Source organism: Molothrus aeneus, chromosome 4, assembly GCF_037042795.1.
Source record: "Molothrus aeneus isolate 106 chromosome 4, BPBGC_Maene_1.0, whole genome shotgun sequence".
Classification (NCBI taxonomy): domain Eukaryota; kingdom Metazoa; phylum Chordata; class Aves; order Passeriformes; family Icteridae; genus Molothrus; species Molothrus aeneus.
In genome coordinates, this window is record NC_089649.1 from 20,972,502 (window position 1) to 20,990,487 (window position 17,986).

Consider the following 17,986-nt stretch of genomic DNA (forward strand, 5'->3'; position numbering starts at 1 on the left):
GTTATTTGAATTTGTTATTTTAAAACTAACTGTTTCATTGTAGGCAGACCTCAGAGGTTCAGCTTCTTAGTTGCCAGCATTAAAGACCTTTGACCAATATCTGATTAAAGAGACTTAAAATAGCTTATTTGACCAGATGCATTCAGAATGAAAGGAGAAAAACCTACTGACCTGTGCTTTGAGCAGAGGGTAGTGCTGGGATACTTGTAGATAAGCCCTGCAATTAGGGTTCAAGATAAGTGCTAAGTAAATTAAGCAAGCTACAAGGAGGAGGAAATAATACTCCTAGGTGCCTTTCTGTAAGTTGTGCTAACATGAAGGAGAGGTCAGTCACCAGATTTAGAAATTGGCAGACATATCCTATCTCATGTCTGTTAAGCAGGATATTTCAGAAATCGTTTTCTGATGGAATCATCTTTCCCCTCCACTGTTGCAATTTGTACACTTAGCCAGCTCTGTATCAGGGAAGTAAAATGATGTAGGAGTAATATTTCTACAAAATAAAGTGGATTATGCCCCCATTCTTTCCAGTTTTGCACAACTTGTGTTTGGACTGTGGTGTTGAAAAATGATCTGCTCTTTGGGCAAATGCTGATTGCATCTGTCAGCAGTATCAAAGTGGTGACACAAGGAGAAATGATACAGAGACCAAGTGCTTGTCCAGATGCCCATCCCAGCTTCCAGACAAATGGGTGTAAAGCGTCTCACAGAATACTTTTTTTGTGTCAGGCTAGCTTTTGCTCCCAGATAAATTGACCTTATTGACTGTTTTTGTCATTTTTTTTCACACTTGTGTTAACAGGTTGCTTAGGAAAGTTTTTGATCACGTATGAGACCCATGTTGAGCTGAGAACAAGAGCTGTGGACAAAGCTGGTTGGCCCATATTTATAAAATAATTTGACTACATCTGAGTTGCTGCTGTGTTATCACTGGCAGCAAAGGGATAGGCTGTTGTTCATCCAATTTTAAAGCAGCAATGAAGGCAGCTAATGCTGGATAATAAATCTGAATGTCCTTTGATGTTCCAGCTCTCTTAAATATGCCATTCCTATGACTTGTCCCAACACAGCTAATAGTATTATTTTCCAGGTGTGAGAAATCAAAATTGTCTTTCTGTTTAGAAAACAAGATATATTTTTATTCACGTCTTAGGTGGCCTCATGGAGAGGTCTCAGTCTAGTAGGTGAAATGGGGGGGTATAATACTCATATGTTGCCATGAGTTTTATGAGTAATTCTGCTTTCAGATTTGTCTCTGTGGTGACAGGATTCTGTCAGGAAGACATGCAAGTCACTTTTTGGAATATAGTCTGAAAATTATAAAAAATTCAGAGCAATTGCATTCTAGATGTCATGTGCCTGAAAATGAGGATTAAGAATGTCCTTAGGAAAGCTTGAAGCAAGCATAATGTTTTTATTGCAGTGTCTTTTGTTTTTCCTGTGGTCAACTTGTGGCCAATAGCTAGCAGTCAGAAAACAGGATTGTTATCTTAGAAACTTTATTTTACTGTACTTGGTAGTTCAAGGCTTATTTCTGTGAACCACAATTCTTGGAGCATTTTGGGTAACAGAATGAACAGGAGCATTTCATTTCAGTATCAATAATTATTTCTAGTGACAGATTTGAAGTAGTCCAAAAGAGCATGGCAGTAGGAATTGAGATTACAGTGAAATAGGGGAGTAAATCTGTGCTCTGTCCCCTTCCCAGATCAAGGCCAGTCGATTAACACAGCAGTGCTGAAACCTTTTTGGACAAATGTCAGCAAATCAGGCTACAGGGCTTGTTCTGCCTGTAGTCTAAATGGGTAATAACTCCCAAGTGCCTTGAAGCCAGACAGCTTTTCAATCCCCAATCTGAATTACTGCTGCAGTTTTAACCTGGTTACGTGAATAAATCATTCTAAAAAAATACAAGTAAGAGGATATTGAACAGCCTAAGTATTTATGGCCTGTGGTTACACTGGTCCCGGACACAGGGCAAGAAAACCAATTTCCAGGGGTGGCCTACTTCATACATCACTAGTCAAGTATGCTAAAGTGCTGATGGCCAGGAGCACCCAACTATGCACGATTAGACTGAGGTGGCAGGACATATTATTTCCTTTTATGTTCCTTGGCTTGAAATTTAGAGGACACGTCACACTTCAGCTTAAAGGATCAGAGGTCAGGAAGTTTCAATCTCATCCTTCTCACATCACAACCTTAATTTCATTTTTCTGCCCCAAACACTATTTAGATCTATGATTAGATGCCATGGTGGGAGGCACTAAAATGTCTAACTCTTCGGTTTGTCATCTGTCTCAACAAACTAAATAGAAACTATGAACTAAAAGTGAAAAATAACTAAATAAGGCCCAGGGCATTATGGACATATGTCCTCTTTTTCTCTGATGGATGTCAAGCAGACAAGGACAAAGGGGAGTTATTCACTTGACTATCCAGGTGTGCACTATCTTGCAGAGGTGTGATGGTGGCCCAGACCAGGAAGTTTTTAAAACCTGAAAAATGTTAAAAAGCTGCAAAAATAAGATTACAGCCCTATGCTTTTGGCCAGCAGCTGTGAAATTGAATCTGTGTTGCAATTTGAAGCTCTAATGGCATCTTCCCAGGCCTGTTGCTGATGGAAGTTGCATCATTGACCTTAAGCAGATCAGTAAACTCCTCACATAAAGTTTTGCCAAGGCTCAACATGGGTTCTTTAATCGTGGTGATTGGTTATTGACCTGCAGGTAAGAATTTTAAACTGTTTTGAGCTGAGCACAATACTTATAGACATTGTTGGGTTTTTTGTTCTCTTGCAGTATCTAAGAAGGAATAAATGATAGCTTGATTATCAGCAAAGTCACCTAGGTTAGAATTTCTTAAGTTCCACATTTCTAGAATTCAAGCCTTGTAGCTTTGTCATAAAATCTATCCGTTGATTTGTTAAAAAGTTATATTTAATATTGTCTTACAGAATGGACCAGAACAGTGTGTGTTGCATGCTTGTACAGTCATTAAAATTGTGAAGAAGGGATGTAAAATACCCTTAAACTTGGTGGCATTGCTTTGTGCAAGTCTAGGTAAATGCAGAAACTGCCAGGTAACAAATAACTAAGTCTGGCAGTCTTCGTTCCTCGGGTGTATTGGAGGAGGTGGTTATTAGCTGAGGAAGTGATTTTCACTTGTCTCAGTCAGGCCTGGATGTACTGGGACTGCAGTTATGATGTTTAATGTGCAAGAAAGGTTTCACCTTCCTCCTCCCCTGGGTCCTACCATGGCCTGTTTCATCTCCCCCTGAATCATCTCCACTGATCACTTATACTCACTTGGCAAGCCAGTTGAGTTCACCAATTCAGGAGAAAACAGGCCCAGCCAAAAAGAAGCAAGTCTCCTGCTCAGTGGAAACACAGTTGGGACTAGGAGGCCAGGAGACTGGGCTTTGGTGACTATGTTTTCATAAACAGCAGCTTGTTGTGTCAGCTCTCTTGTGGAAAATTATGCTCAGAGCAGTTCCAGGAATCACAGCTTCAGCACTCCCTGGTTAGGGTGCTCAGCAGAGGCCTTCCTGCTGCCAGGCAAGTCTAACCTTATAAAAAAGCCATCTTTTAGTAGCTCTTTCTTAGCTTCTAAAAAAATAATTTCAGAAAGTCTCCATATTATGCTGAGAGTTACTAAGCTCTCCATGTGACTGCAGTCCTATGAAATATTTCTGACAAGGAATTGTATATTTAGTCAGTATCAGTTTCCTGCTTCTAGGGATAGAAACTTAAGAGGTTTTCCTTGCATGTGCATAAGGAATATGTACACCACAGATGATTCTTAAAACTACTTTGTACTTTCAGTCTTTATACTTGAAAAAAAGTAATACCTTCAACATGTGTTGAAGGCTTTTTCTATAATAGGATGGTGCTGTACAATTGGATGTGTTACAGAGCTTGTGCTTTATTTTCAGTTATCTATTAAAAGTCTGGTGAAGACGGAAATTGTCATCATCCATTTAGTGGAATCTTCCTTGTTCTCTTGTGCTTTGCAGTAATGGACATAGGGAAAGCATAACCAGTCTGTAATACAAGGACTGCTTTTTATATACAATAGCACCTGCAGTTCCACAAAGAAAAAGTAAACAAAATCTATCTTTCAGGGTACATAATAAAGACTAGAAAAAACAATTGTCCAAAACCCCTGGGGAGATGCTTCCTAGTGGAGCTCCTTAAAGCCTCAGTCACTGTATTACTGGTTTGAGCCATTAGCCTTGTCCAGTCTGGCCAAAGACCTTTGTTTAAGACTTTAGATTATGTGGTTTCTGTATAATTTTTAAGACTCACTTAAGGAAAACCTAATTTGAATGCATTTTTGTGTAATTGTAAATTATTCATTTTAGCAAATATGTAATCTTCTTTTCTCTGGACGACAATCACCTTGCTTTTCCCTTTTTGCACACAGCTGAATTCTCCTTTTTTTCTTCCTCATCTCTCTCGAGTTATTACTGAAAATGTAGGAGGCATAATGGTGCTTTGCCACTGCCCTCTGAGACCTAGAGCTGTATAATGGAAAACAAGGTTGTGCCACAAATGTATGAATTCCATTTCAATTTGTTAATATATGTACAAATAATAGGAATTATTTGAAATTAGATCAAGTTCTGTGAAAGAAGGATAGAACACAGTTTTTCCCAAGCAGAATATGAATCAAAATCCTCAAGTTCTTTTTGCACTTGATTCAGTAATCCCAGACTAAAGAGTGATGGAGAAATACAGAGAGGTGGCCACTGGTATAAACATTTTTATTTTCAGTATTCCCACATATGAAGCTAAGCAAGCAATTCAGATAGTTGTGAACTTTGCTGAACTTCTTCAGACAAACTCTGTATCCTCTTTTCCTTATTCACCAGTTCTGGCATGTGACTTTGCTAGCATATTAGTAGGTTTCTAATGACAGTAATGGTGTGTGAAGAGTGCAACTTTAAATTGCTATGCTTAATTATAGCTATTTTTCCCACTCTGCTTCCCTGCAAAATTATTTCCTTTTTTATTTAATAGCCAGTGATCAAGTGATTTAATGAAATGATCTGTGGAGAGTTTCTACAGAAAGCAGATTTGACACCTCTGATAATTCAAGAGGTTTTGGCTCATTTCTTAGGAGAAATGGCTTTAAAGAGTCTCTAGAGCTTTAATATTAAGTTCTGCCTATAATTTACCTGTTGGATGGTGTTTTTAAGAAGGCAGTATCTTCAAAATTGCATTCCTTGCTATTTAAAGCCTAGTATTCTAATGAGCAAATGAAATTTGCCTCTGAAGGTCCACAGTGGTCTCAAGCAATGTCTCATGATAGACTTGAGCTACCCTTAGACTGAGCTATAAAATGTGACTTTGGTTACTAAGCTTCAGGAAATGCTTTCTTCATCCATGAGATCTTATTCAAATCCATGGACCCTTTTAATGTCTGGATTAGCTGCCACTGCTCTGGGTAAATATATTGGAAAGAAAAAGGAGGGAAATGTCTGTTCTCTAAATACCTCTTGGCTGTGTTCTCAGTAAATTGGAAATTTCAGGTAGGAATGTGCTTTTTCTCCTGCAAATGAATGTTTCGCTTGCCTGAAGGGCACAATGTGAAGGCTACTGTCTCTTGCTCTGGCAATGTGTGGCATGATGTCAATAGAAGGGGAGTATATTTGTATTCTTTTAAATTCTATCTTCATAATTTTTAAAAGTACAAAATGCAGACAAGGGTGAGAAGAGGTTTGGGTTGGGAAGGAGAGAAACATGGGACAGCAGGGGAATAGGAATTGCCTTTTGAGGGTTAGAATAGAGCAGGTGAAAGGCAAGAACGAAAAATGATATGCTGATTTGTTCATCCTATTGCCATATTATGCCTTATGATAGGAATAAGTTATGCAGAAGATGGAAGTTTATGCAGAAGTTATTGCAGCAGACAACAGCATCTTGTTAGTGCACATACGAGCTTGTGAACTAGCAGAACCTCTCTGAGGGCAGAGGTACTGGCAAAAGATGTGTAAGATGCTCTCTTTATCCTTTCCAGCCCATTAGTGCAACAATGTAATGAAGTTTAAGTGAGGTGGTTTGTTATGAAGGCAGCTCAGCCCTGCTGCAACCCCATAGCATAGAGGAGGTAATGCAGTGTCAAAGGAAATCAGTGCTAATGGAATAACTTAATTAGTATTAATTGGGTATGGTTCTGTCTCTTAAATGTAAGATTGATGTAGGTTATTTTCAGCTGCTTCTTTGCTTAAGGTCAAACTCAGTTTACTTAGGATATCCCACGTTGTTTTCTTATCTTATTCGCATAAAATTTGGGGTACAGTGAAATGGTTCAAAAATTTGGAGAGCTCGGGGTTGGGAAAGACATAGCTGACCATCCTAGTCTGTTGTTCTGCTAGACCTCCTTAGACTCTATAAATTCCCTCACTCCTCAGCATCTATCTTAATTGATGTCACAATAAGAATTGTGTCTGGGAGAGCAAGAAAGAATTGCATGTGACAGGACATGCTGCGTGTTGCGTATGTCTGAATGGAAAATTTGGCCTTTTCTCATTCAGTGACATTTTCAGCACTGCCTCAACTTGGATGTGGGAGCTTCAGACCATGCCCTATAAAACTGTAGTTTCTATCTTGTTCCATGCAGCTGGCAGATGTATGTCCATGGAAGATAAGAACAGTTATTCTTTCATGTCTCCTGTGCATCAGTAATTTAGATGCTTGCCTATGTTTTGTACCATGCTTCAGTAAAGCCTACAGAATGTGCATTTTCTTGTCTGATACACTATTTACTATTTTTGTATGTACCAGAAGGTAACATTTGAAAGTGTAAATATTTGTGGATGGAAAAGAAACAGGAAAGGTAACAACTACAATTTTCTATATTCTTGTTGTTGAAAATGGAATATAATGTTGATTCATGTTATTATCCTGTTTTTGCTGTAATGCATTTCAAGGAAGATCAAATTACCTTTCTTCATGTCACTGTCGCCACTACTCTGGAGCAGTACGTGAATGTACCACAGCCTGTATAATCAGCCACAAAATATCTAGTTTTATTGCATAGCTGACACTTTCTGAAGCAGAAAAGTGAAAAACAGTGACAAAATCATGGCATTCTGCAGGGCATCACTTGCCCATTCTTGTGCAAAGAACTTGTGCCTTGGAGGACTGTAAATTAGATGGCAGAAAATTGTGTGGGTTGCAACTCAGGTTAAATGCCTCCAACTATTAAAAGCATGCCACTGCAATCAAATATGCATTTCCTCAGAAAAAAAGAATTTAAACATCTCCCCCCATATGCGAAACATATGCTCAGTGTTTCTTCCTTCCACTATTTAACTAAACACAGGGAAAACTGAACTTGCACATATCTGTTTTCCTACTGCCTCCTTCCTGCTGATTTCTGGTATGATTATGGTTTTTGGGAGATTACTGGGGGTGTTGAATGAACTCAACTTTTGAGAGAGGTCAGTGATTAAAATACCTGATTTTCTGTATGCATGTAGCCACTCTCATAGGTGCTATAAACATGCTTATTTTTCAGTATGGTATTTCCTTTGTAAGATGGAATACTTTTTGCCAGCATTTTGCAGAATGAGCAAGAGCTAATAATTTTTTTTAGACAACTCATGTAAGCTGCTAGAGATATCCCTTAGTTTTCTACTGAAAGACCAATGAATCATTAGCACCACAGGAGAGAATTGTAATGAGTTCTGATTAATCTGTAATACACCAGCACTCTAACATCCTTTGTTAATGGAATTTTTGATTAGATTAATATTTGAATTATCAGAGGTTTCAGCAGTTCCTTCTGTAAGAGCTGTGCATGCAAGTGATGTGACCTGCTGGGGAGTATTTAGTTGGCAGAAACTGTAGGGGAGCAGTCCCCTCTCAATATCTCAGTCCAGAGCCTTCAGGAATCTGTCCCTTCTTGTAATGGTTTTCCTCAGATTCTCTTACAAGTATATCAATATAGTGACCAGTTACTACTATAGAGATGTCTTCCCTACTTAGTCTTTTCACAGACTGGTGCTTGGATTTTTATTCCTTTTCCAGCAGGTATTTTCAGCTGCTTAGCAGGTTGACTGAAAGGGGATTAGATGGGAAGAGGCTGTCTGGACTGGGAACTCTGCAGCATAATTTCAGTTTCCCTTCTAGGAGGCAGGCAGAGGTAAAAGGCCAAAGCTTCCTACAAAAACTGCCGTGGATTGGGCTGGAAAATGGGTGGATGGATGTAGTCAGCATCTCAATGATGCACCAATTAGTCTTTTGGAGAAATTCTAAAATATATCACATCTAACGTAGTTCTGCATGTGTTTATACACATCCTCTCCTTTTACTGAAAAGCCCTTCCATTATTTAGCAGAAAAAAAATAAACTGTACCTACCAAAGAACTATTTGGTATATGTTATGGACTGGTATATTCACCAAATAGTGAAAAATATTTACCAAATATTTCAGCCTGATTTTCTTGAAGCACAAATAAATTTCTAGAGAACACCTCTCTATAAACACAAATTTCATCCAAGTGCTTGATAAACTAGAACGGTTTTTTAATTATGCAAAATAAGCTGCTACTACTGCTGAAATTATGGGAAAGATCAAGCACAGCCTGCAGGAAAGATCCAGGGAGTTCTACATAATAACAATAAGTCATCAAGGAGACTAGAACTGAGAAGAATAGGGGAAGTGTCCTAGAAATGAAAGCTTAGTGTACACAAACGCCTTTTTACAGAAGTAGCTCTCCAGTGAGCATACATAATAAATTTTACAAGCGTGACTGCAATTTCTGCATGCAAGAGTTATGACTTTAGGAGGCCTCCTGGCAGAGTTGTGGTATTCATGGAAGACAGGGTGCAAGCAGCAGTGCAAGTTTTTATGTGGGAAATAAAGATTCTCAGTCTTCAAATGAGAGCTCATGGGTTCATATTTTGTGATTGGAAATATTTGCTCTTCTGTAGGTGTGATGAGACTGAGTCATCTCTCTCTTCTCTGTGGATTTGCCTAAACTCTCCTCTTTAGCAAATTCTCCCAAAAGACAAAAACCCGTTTAAATCCAAAAGCCAGACTAATTTTGAGTATAAATTATAGCAGTTAATATTTTGAAGCAGAAAAAAACCCCACTCTAAATAGGATTCATGTAAACAGAAGCTGATATCAAAAGTTTGCAAATTTTACTATGCCTGACTTCTCTCCACTTGTACTCTTTCCATTCCTTCTCTGGTACAACCATAGCCTTTCCTTCAAGATTATTTTTCTACCCAGTGTTTCTGTGGCTAGAGAACAATGTTTATGTTCCCCTCCAGAGAAAGGTTTTTATCCGTCACTTCCAAGACCCAACTGCTTCTCACTTCTTCCAGCCATTTCTGCTCTCCAGACTTGCATCCTTTCTGTACTCTTCCCTTCCCAGTCCTTTTTCTTCCTTCCCTCTCTTCACTCTTCTTGCATCTCAGCCTCAAGGAAATCCTCTCCCCTGAAGCCTCACCATGACCCAAAGCAATAAAAAAATTTCCCCCTAGCATGCATCCCCACTACTGTGCTCTGTTACAACATAACTTATGCAATACTAGGTGTGTTACACAGTAAAAGAAAAAGTTAAAAGTAAAGTAGATGGTGGTCATTACAACAAGACCTTGCAGGTTTGCAGAAAACTATAAATAAATTAGGAAATCAGCAGAATCTAGAATTGTTGGACCTGCTATGGAGCCTGAATAACATGCAGAAGATGAAAAGGTACATGGCTTTTATTCACTAGCCACTGCTTCATGATTATATTAAAGTTGATGGCCAAGCTTTCCCTCATTTCATTAGAAGTGGACTTGGCCTTAGTTTCTTTTACTTAAAACACTCCAAGGAATAAAAAGATGAATCAGAGTTGCAGTGAAAAGAATAGATCACTGGATGCAAAAGTGAAAATGTCAATAAAGTGGAAATGTATTTACCATTATGATGTATGGTCTTCTGAATCTCAGGCTTGGTACTGTGCATGGTTTTGGCTATTTTTATAGCCACTTGTTATATTGGCTGGTAGAAAAGCAAGACTAAAAATCAGCAATGCTTGGGTCATTGCAGGTAAGAACAACAGATTTTATGAAAACAAGTGCAAAAATAAAATTTTAGTTGAGGGATAAATGACTGAGAGAGAACTGATCTTTTCCCCTCTACACATATAACTACACACTGTAAAATAAATGAATTATGACTTGTTCTATTTGCAGAGAAGATCAGGAATTATATTACATACTTGCTGCTAGAGGCAGTAGAGGCTTGAGCTGGATATACGATGAATTTTCTTTCCTCATAGTTCTTAAACTGCAGAAGGGTTTGTTGTATAATGCTCAGGTACTCATTCACACATGACTAGCAAAGAAGGATTTTTAAAGATGCCTTTACTCTGTTCTCTTGATGAAAAGTGGAAAGAAATGTATTTTCACTTCCTTCTGCTGTGTTTTGCTTACTTTCATCTTCATATCAGAGCTATTGTTTTGTATGGCTCTAGTTTGTCTTGGCAGTTTTATGTGTACTGTGAGGTTTCAGAGCTGACATTTGCGGGATCACACATGTTCAAATGTAATTTAGTAATGCTGAAAGAAGCAAAGACAATTTAGAGAATTTATTAAACACAACAATGTGACTATCCCAGGGGATTATTTGCTGGCAGTTGTAGTAGTGGCAGGTAGTTAGGAAGAGAATAGATGAGTGCTTTGGTTTGTCTTCTCACCTTCCTGCTTACAGCTATTTCTGTATGGTTTGGAGGCCTGGGTGGGCTTCCATGTAGTTTACTGATCTGTTTTTGCTTGCGTTTACTGCATATGTAATCTGAGAAAAAAAAAGAGGCATTTTTTAATGTATACTTAATCTCTAATATTTTTTGCCATCTCATTTTCTCTGCAAAGAATTTCCAAGACAGCGAAGCTCACTATTAGATGGAAGTACAAACAACTGCTCTCTACTTATCATGTCTTGTGCAAAAAAATATGTAAATGTACTTCATAGTTACATGAAGGAAAAAGGATCAGAAATTCAGCTGTAAATTGGCATCAAGTTGAAAAATTAGGAATCAGTTTGGAAATCCACATGGATGTACTTTGGAGTTAAAACTGAGGTCTTAGGACATACAGATGTACTAATTATGGGCTGACCAGAATGATGGTGTTCCAAAGACGTGGATAATACAAAACAGATCTTTAGTCTTGTATAGACAGTCCTATTTTAATTTTTTCTTATTTTGTCTCACATAAAACACAGTTGTGCAAGTGGAATGTTGGTGCTACTGTAGATAGCTGGGCTCAGTTAATTAGTGCTATTATTGTATGGTGCCTGGCTTTAAAAAAAGTGTGGTTTGTGTAAATAATTTTCTTTCATGTATTGGGATGTTACTCTTTTACAAGTTTACATGCTTTTAACTTTCAGCTTCAGGTTTATTTTGATCTTTTAATCTTCTTTACTAGCATGGAAAGGGCAGTAAATATTCACAACACTTTATTAAAACAACAGAGTAATGAAGCTCCTTACATGGAAGGCACTGGCAATCAGATCCAATAAAGAAAGCATGGAGAAAGAACTAATGGCCAGGCTAGAAACATAATTGATTGATTCCTTGGACTTTTAATTAGAAATGTATCAATTTAGATGTCCAATTTACCTCACAGAGATGAATCATCTCTCTCAAGTTGACTTTCATATGTTTTTTCTCCTCTAGGGGGTCACACCTTAGTTATGTTCTGTAATGCAGTCTAGTTTTCCATACATTTTTTTCACATCGTACTCTACATGCAAGGCTGTTGTCCACATTTTCTGTATTTTTGTTTGTTTCTTCCCAAATCTGTATATAGGACTTTTTCAGGTAGAAATAGCCTTCAAGCCTTTGGATGTATGGACATAACCTTCCACTCACTGCACCAGTGCTGGTTACCACTGTTCCCAAATGCTCAAGCAACAGGATGGAATATTTCCTATTTTTTGCCTGTTCAGGAGACTCCTGTTTCCAGGGTTTTGTCTCCTCACCAGTTTGTTTGGGGGAGAAATTGTGTTTTCCTCTTGCTTGTTTGCCATGCAGAGATATGCAACCATTTTACAAAAGCTGAAGACCAAAACTGCTGCGATTATGCAAATAGCTTCTGGATTTTGTCATTTAACTGAGATGGGACACTTGGTGCTTGTCCAAGTGTCACATCCAAACAATCACAGACCTATGGCTTTGTCTGACATGCAGAGACTGTGCTTTCTGTGGTGTTTGCTTTCTTTAGGTTGTGCACTGGGTGTAGGCATCTTGTAGGTTTCTTTTGTCTTTCTCTTTCACCATTCTAGTCTAGATTTAATTAGCAATAAATTAATCTTCCTCAAGTCATGCCTTCTCTACCTGTGGTGGTAATTGGTAAATCACCTCCCTCTCTATCTCAACCCCCAGACTTTTCCATCACACTTTCTCTTCCTGTCCTGTCGAGTAGAGTGTGTGTGAGAGTGCCTGGATGGGCACTGCCAGCCAGCCATGGTGAAATCCACTATAGGGTTGTAAAGTTAGTTATTTTTCTGATTGGGAGGCTTACTTTGTGAGTGGGGAGTAAAAGGTGTGGGGGAAATACGCAGTGATCCCGAAGGAATGCCTCTTCTCTTCCAACTCATCTCTTGGAACAGATATCTTGCACGCTTCCTTGACATGTGGTAGGGTGTTAATGTGGACATGTGGTGACAGAAAGGGACTCAGTGAACCTTCATTTTCTAATAAAGTAGTATGGAAACTCCAAGTAGTTTCTCTGAATATCAGCTGTGAAAACTGTAATTACAGCCACAAAGTAGCACAAACTTCAGCAGAAAACCTGTAGGGTACTATTAAACTGAAGTCTCTTAAGAAGCAGCTGTAGTTTGTGGGATTTTAAGAACATCTGGATACAGATAAATTTGTTTAGTAATACAGGAAATTCTTCTTTTCACCTGTTCCTGAATTCCTCCCAGACTTTTCTTATGTTCCAAACCAACTAGAACAGTTTAGTGCTAGAGATAGATTAGTATCAGTTTCTTTGTCAGTCATTCTCTTCTAAAGTCTAGAGGAAAGTGGGAGAGAGGAACAGCAGTTGTCTGACAACTACTTAGCTACAGATTTGTGCTTATTCTAGTTAGATATTTTAGCAGTAAACAATTGGTAAGGGCAGAAGCATTTTTTTCCAGCACTACTGATATGTCTCGGGCCAAGAAAGAGTGAATGCTCCAGGACTCTGTTGCAAACATTGTGCCCTAAACATGAATCATGTCCCTTTATTTCCTTTCCCTGATGACCCCAACTCCCACTTGCAATGGTCTAGGTAAAATCTTATCTTCCAGACTGTGGAAGTACATTTGACATGTCTGTAGTTCTGTGTGTTAGGTGCCTTTGAATTTATTTCCGGCTCACTTGAGTGGTTGAACAAATTAGAATAATACCCCTCCTCCTTTTTCTATATTGTGTAAAGTTCTTTCTTTTAGAAGCTGAGTTGGTCACAAAGGTATGTTTTTCAAATACCTTTCTTCATTTTACTTTCTAATTACATGACAAAGATGGAGTTATTAATGCTGTAATAAACTAGCTGACTGACTTTGCTGGAGGGTACTCCATTTTTGCTTAACTTCCAGCATTTATCAAACCCTAAACTGTTAAAAATTAAATTGGGCCCTTAGAGATAACACTTCCTTACTATTGTTGTGTTGCATCTGACACCAGCATCCAGGGGTTATATTCAGTATTGTTTGATTGGCATAAGTAAAAATCAAACTAAAAATTACATCTCACTTCTTAAACATGAGATTTTATCTTTGCTTATAGGCATTGCTTTTGCTTCTCATTACAGATTAAAATTACAGTGAGATGCATCAGTATTCTGTACAAATGTTGCCTAATATTGTCAACTGTCAGGTCTAACAGATATTAAAGACAATTCCTGGCCCATGTTGCCTTGACAACATATGTTGGTTTTGGTCTTTTTTGTCAATTCAGATTTTTGATTTAATAGAATTTAATTAATCTACCTTTATCTTCCTTTTTTCTAAAAAGAAAACATTCAGGGGATGCCACTGAAACTTGAAATAAATTCAAATAAAACTATTAGGAAGTAGATGCTATAACAGGTTTTTTTATTGTATTTGCTGAAAATTGAATTTATCTTACCTTATCATTTGTTCTGCTTTGAGGTTTCAGTGTGCTGGACTGTAAAGTCATCAAGACTAATTGACTCCAGTTGTTTTTCCCCCCTTACCCACCAATCATTTCTCTAGATTCACGAGTTTGGAACAAGTCATTATTTCCATCTAATTTCCAAGGACCTTTCTTCAAGAAGCTATCTTTTAACTAAAGGTCTGTGCTTTTCAGAAAGCACCAAGCCCTAACATTAATGTTTCTCCCGCTGCAGAGCTGATGTCACGCCATGATAAGGTGCTTCAGTGGTACATTGCCTCCAGTGTTAAAAATAACCTCCTTATTTTTGGACTGTATTAATCTTAATTCAGGTTTTGGCCATTCATTTGGGATTCTTCCATTATCAAATTTTTCTGCTTCATCTATTTCTTAAAGACTGTAATCAAGTCACTCCTTCATGTTCCTTTAGATCAGCAAAACAGATTGATATTCCTTTTAATGTCATGCTTTCCCAGTTTCTTAGGCTCCCATTTGATGTTGCCTTTTAAAACTTCTTAATTCTTCAACAATTTTTCTGAAGTATGAAGAGCCAGGCAGGACCCACTGGTCCAAAGGCACTTTGATTCAGTGGCAGATGAAAAATAGTTGGACCCTCCTAAGGCTACCCAGTATTTGCTTATCTATACACATAGAAATGCTTTTTTTAACCTACACCGTTTCAGAGTGTTGGTCAGGCTCCTCTAAGCAGGTGCTGTGACCTGTAGATCCCCATCTTCAGGCACTGTTCCTTTGGAGAGAGTCGCCACTCAGTAAATCTAATATTTGCTTCACTCCCAGGAGCGTGAGTGTCATAGTCTATGTGGAAATGTAAGAAAAATGAAGGGGGGAGGAGAAAAAAGGCAGATGGTTGAGTTCAGAGCTGTCATTACAAAATTTCATTACATCCCAATTTTGCAGTAGAAGTGGAGAAGAAAAATCAAACTGTGGTGTTTGTTTTGACTCTTATCTATACAGATTATTTTCCTCTAATTTACTTTAAATTCTGGGTTTACTGTCACTCAAAGTCACTCTTTATTTATTGGTCTGCTGCTCAGTAAAACGGTAGCAAAAGTGACAAATCATCAATCAAGCTGAAGTATGCGTGATCTTTTAATAGAGTTTTGTTTTCAAAATAGATCGCTATTGAATGACAAAGCAAATGACTTTCCTATGCAGCAACTTTGTTGCTGTTTATTTCTAGCAATTTCGATGCCAAGGGAAATTGAGACTTTCCTCTCTGATGGAACTCAGCCCACTTGCTACTATTGTAGCACAGAATTATATTTGTGACTGCATTTGTACCTCTAAATAACTTATTTTGATAAATACCTGATAGACCATGTCCCAGTTTCTGGAGAACCTTTAAATATTTAATTTTGTCATTTTCATGGATCTACATTTGAGGTGAAGATTTTCATCAAGAAGGCATTTCTTCAGTTGTATTCAGAGAGCAAAGTATCATTGTGGTGGCATAGTGAATTTTTGCCACTTAGAATTGGAATACATGCTCATTTTTGGCTTCAAGAACCTGATGTAAAATAGTGAAAAACATTGTTTCTTTGCCTGTGTTCATCTGTGTTTTAAGATGAACATAGCTGTGCTATTCACATAACTTCAGCAGGTTGCAGGGTTTCTGTAACCGTTTTGATTTGGAAGGAGGAAGAGCTTAGATTTTTTTTTTGGGGGGGTAGTCAATTTTGTTCTGGTTTTTTGCTTGGTCCTGTTGAGCAGGGTTGTTTTTCCCTTTATTTTGGGGAAAGGTAGGAAGGGAAGGGAGCTTTTTTTTTTTTTTTTTTTTTTTTTTTTGCTTTTATGTTGGTAGCCAATTTATGTGTTCTTGATAGTACCAAACATCCCCGGTCAGAACAAAGTTGTCCTGATCTGTGCTGTTTAACTGCCTTTGCCTATGATTGGGCCATCTGCCCTTTTTTTTTTAGTATTTTTCAAGGAAAAATGCAGTAGTTGGGACTAAAAACAAGGAGGAGAAGAGAGAAACAACAGAGTTGAGCATAACAAAATAAGACCATCATTTAAAATCATTTGACAGTTTCAAAATATTACTTATTGGTTTCAATAAATAAATTATATCAGTTTTCTGCAAGTGCCACTCCATTTGGCCATAATTTCTTAACTAATAGCTGTTATGAATCATAGAGAAGATTTAATCTTGAAGAGAGATTTATTGGAGAAAGAGGCAGAGTGCGTAGACGAGAAAGGAACACAAATAACAAACAAACCAAACAAGCCAGCAATAACTTGTGTATTACAAAACTGCCTTAGAAAGTTGGTTTAGATTTTTTCCCTCTCAGACTGCATCCTTTACTCACTATGGCAGATGAATTTGGACAGCAAGGATGAGACATCTGCCGCTGCAAACTCTGTCTCAGCATGGGGGAAGCTGCCCTTGGCACAGCAGACCACAGAGATTCTGCAGGACAGGGGACAGCTTGTTGCATTCATGTGCAAAGAACTATTTATATTCAGGCCTGCCTGGTTTAGTCCTAAACTTCTCCCTTGAAATTTTAAAAAGCAACTAGCAATTAAAAAGTGCACATATCTTAGAAAAGCCTTATGCTTGTACTTTACAAATGTAAGCTTGATAATTCATCATCTTCCTGACATATGTATGAATTATATGCATAGCTTGAAAAGTATTGTGACAGTTTTGAAGCCGTGTTTAAGATACATTTGCAAAGCACAGATCGTGTCTGAACTCTGAAAGATTTGGAGCAATTTTTGGTTTGCAAGGAATATATTCAGATAAAAGCTCTACCCGTGAAATTGGAAACCAGTTCAGTTAGCCCAGTGTAGATTTAAGAGTGAGCTTGAGCTTTGAAACTTACAGGTAGCACACTCTTCTGAACTGGGATTCTGGGCAAGTCATAAAATTAATACAGATTTTACTTAGTTTTGTACCACAGAAACACCTGGGCCTCAAATTAGCTCAAAAGGCCCGGGATAAATCTGTAAAAAGATTCCTGTCAGATTCAGTCAGCCTGTTTTGATTAATCTCAAGAGGTTTTGTGCAAAAAGAATTGGTAATATTCTCACTTTCTGCTCTTGTCCCTTTCTCCAAAGGCACTATTTGACTTTGTAGCAAAGGACTCTTCAAGTCCTGGAGCTCAGCCTGTGTGTGACAACTTTTTGTTGCTGGTGGCAGAGTGATGACACCCAGGTGGCGCAGGGCTACAAAAACCATTCCAGGGTTAGTTCTTTGTCCTGGTCCTCCTCTGCCTTCCAGCAGGTTTTGCACTTCTTTTGGAAGTGCATGAGCCAGTGATTTTAAAATAATGGGGAAAAGCAGGAAGAGAAAAAGCAGTGAACCCATGTTTTTCCCTTAAATTTAGGCTGAGCATCTTGCACTGTTGGATAATTTATCATTTTTAATATGTTTTTATAGCTATGAGTATTTTTCTTTGGTACTCAAATACTGAGAAAGCATCCAGTATGTCAAAAAGGGTAGCCTTCAGTTTGTATAAATGGGTGAAGATCTGCACCTTTCTGCATAATTGGGATTGTGCCAAAAGTAGGCTGAATATCCTCATGGGAGACAGCAAAACATTGATAGCACCATCAAGGAAAAATCCTAGGAGTAGTCAGAGCTACAGCCTTTTCATCAGCAGTGAGCATTTCTGAACATGGTTCTGCTTATGCCTTTTCACTGTGTGTAACTGGAGTAATAAATATTCACATTTATGCCACTTCTCAAAACATCAGATGAGAACTTTCAGCCAAGAAAATTCATAAACAGAAGCAAAGAGGGAGTCTTGAGCTGCCAGAATATAAAAAAGGAGCAGAATACATTTCAGTGTACATTTGTAAAGAAATGCAATGAGTGTTATGTGAGAAAGTAGAACA

General features: G+C 38.1%; 1 protein-coding gene across 4 annotated transcripts in view; it reads left to right on the top strand.

The window, feature by feature from the left end:
* The window catches only part of GRID2 (glutamate ionotropic receptor delta type subunit 2), a 684,189-nt gene that overhangs the window by 169,626 nt on the left and 496,577 nt on the right, over positions 1-17,986 (top strand). The window lies entirely within an intron of this gene.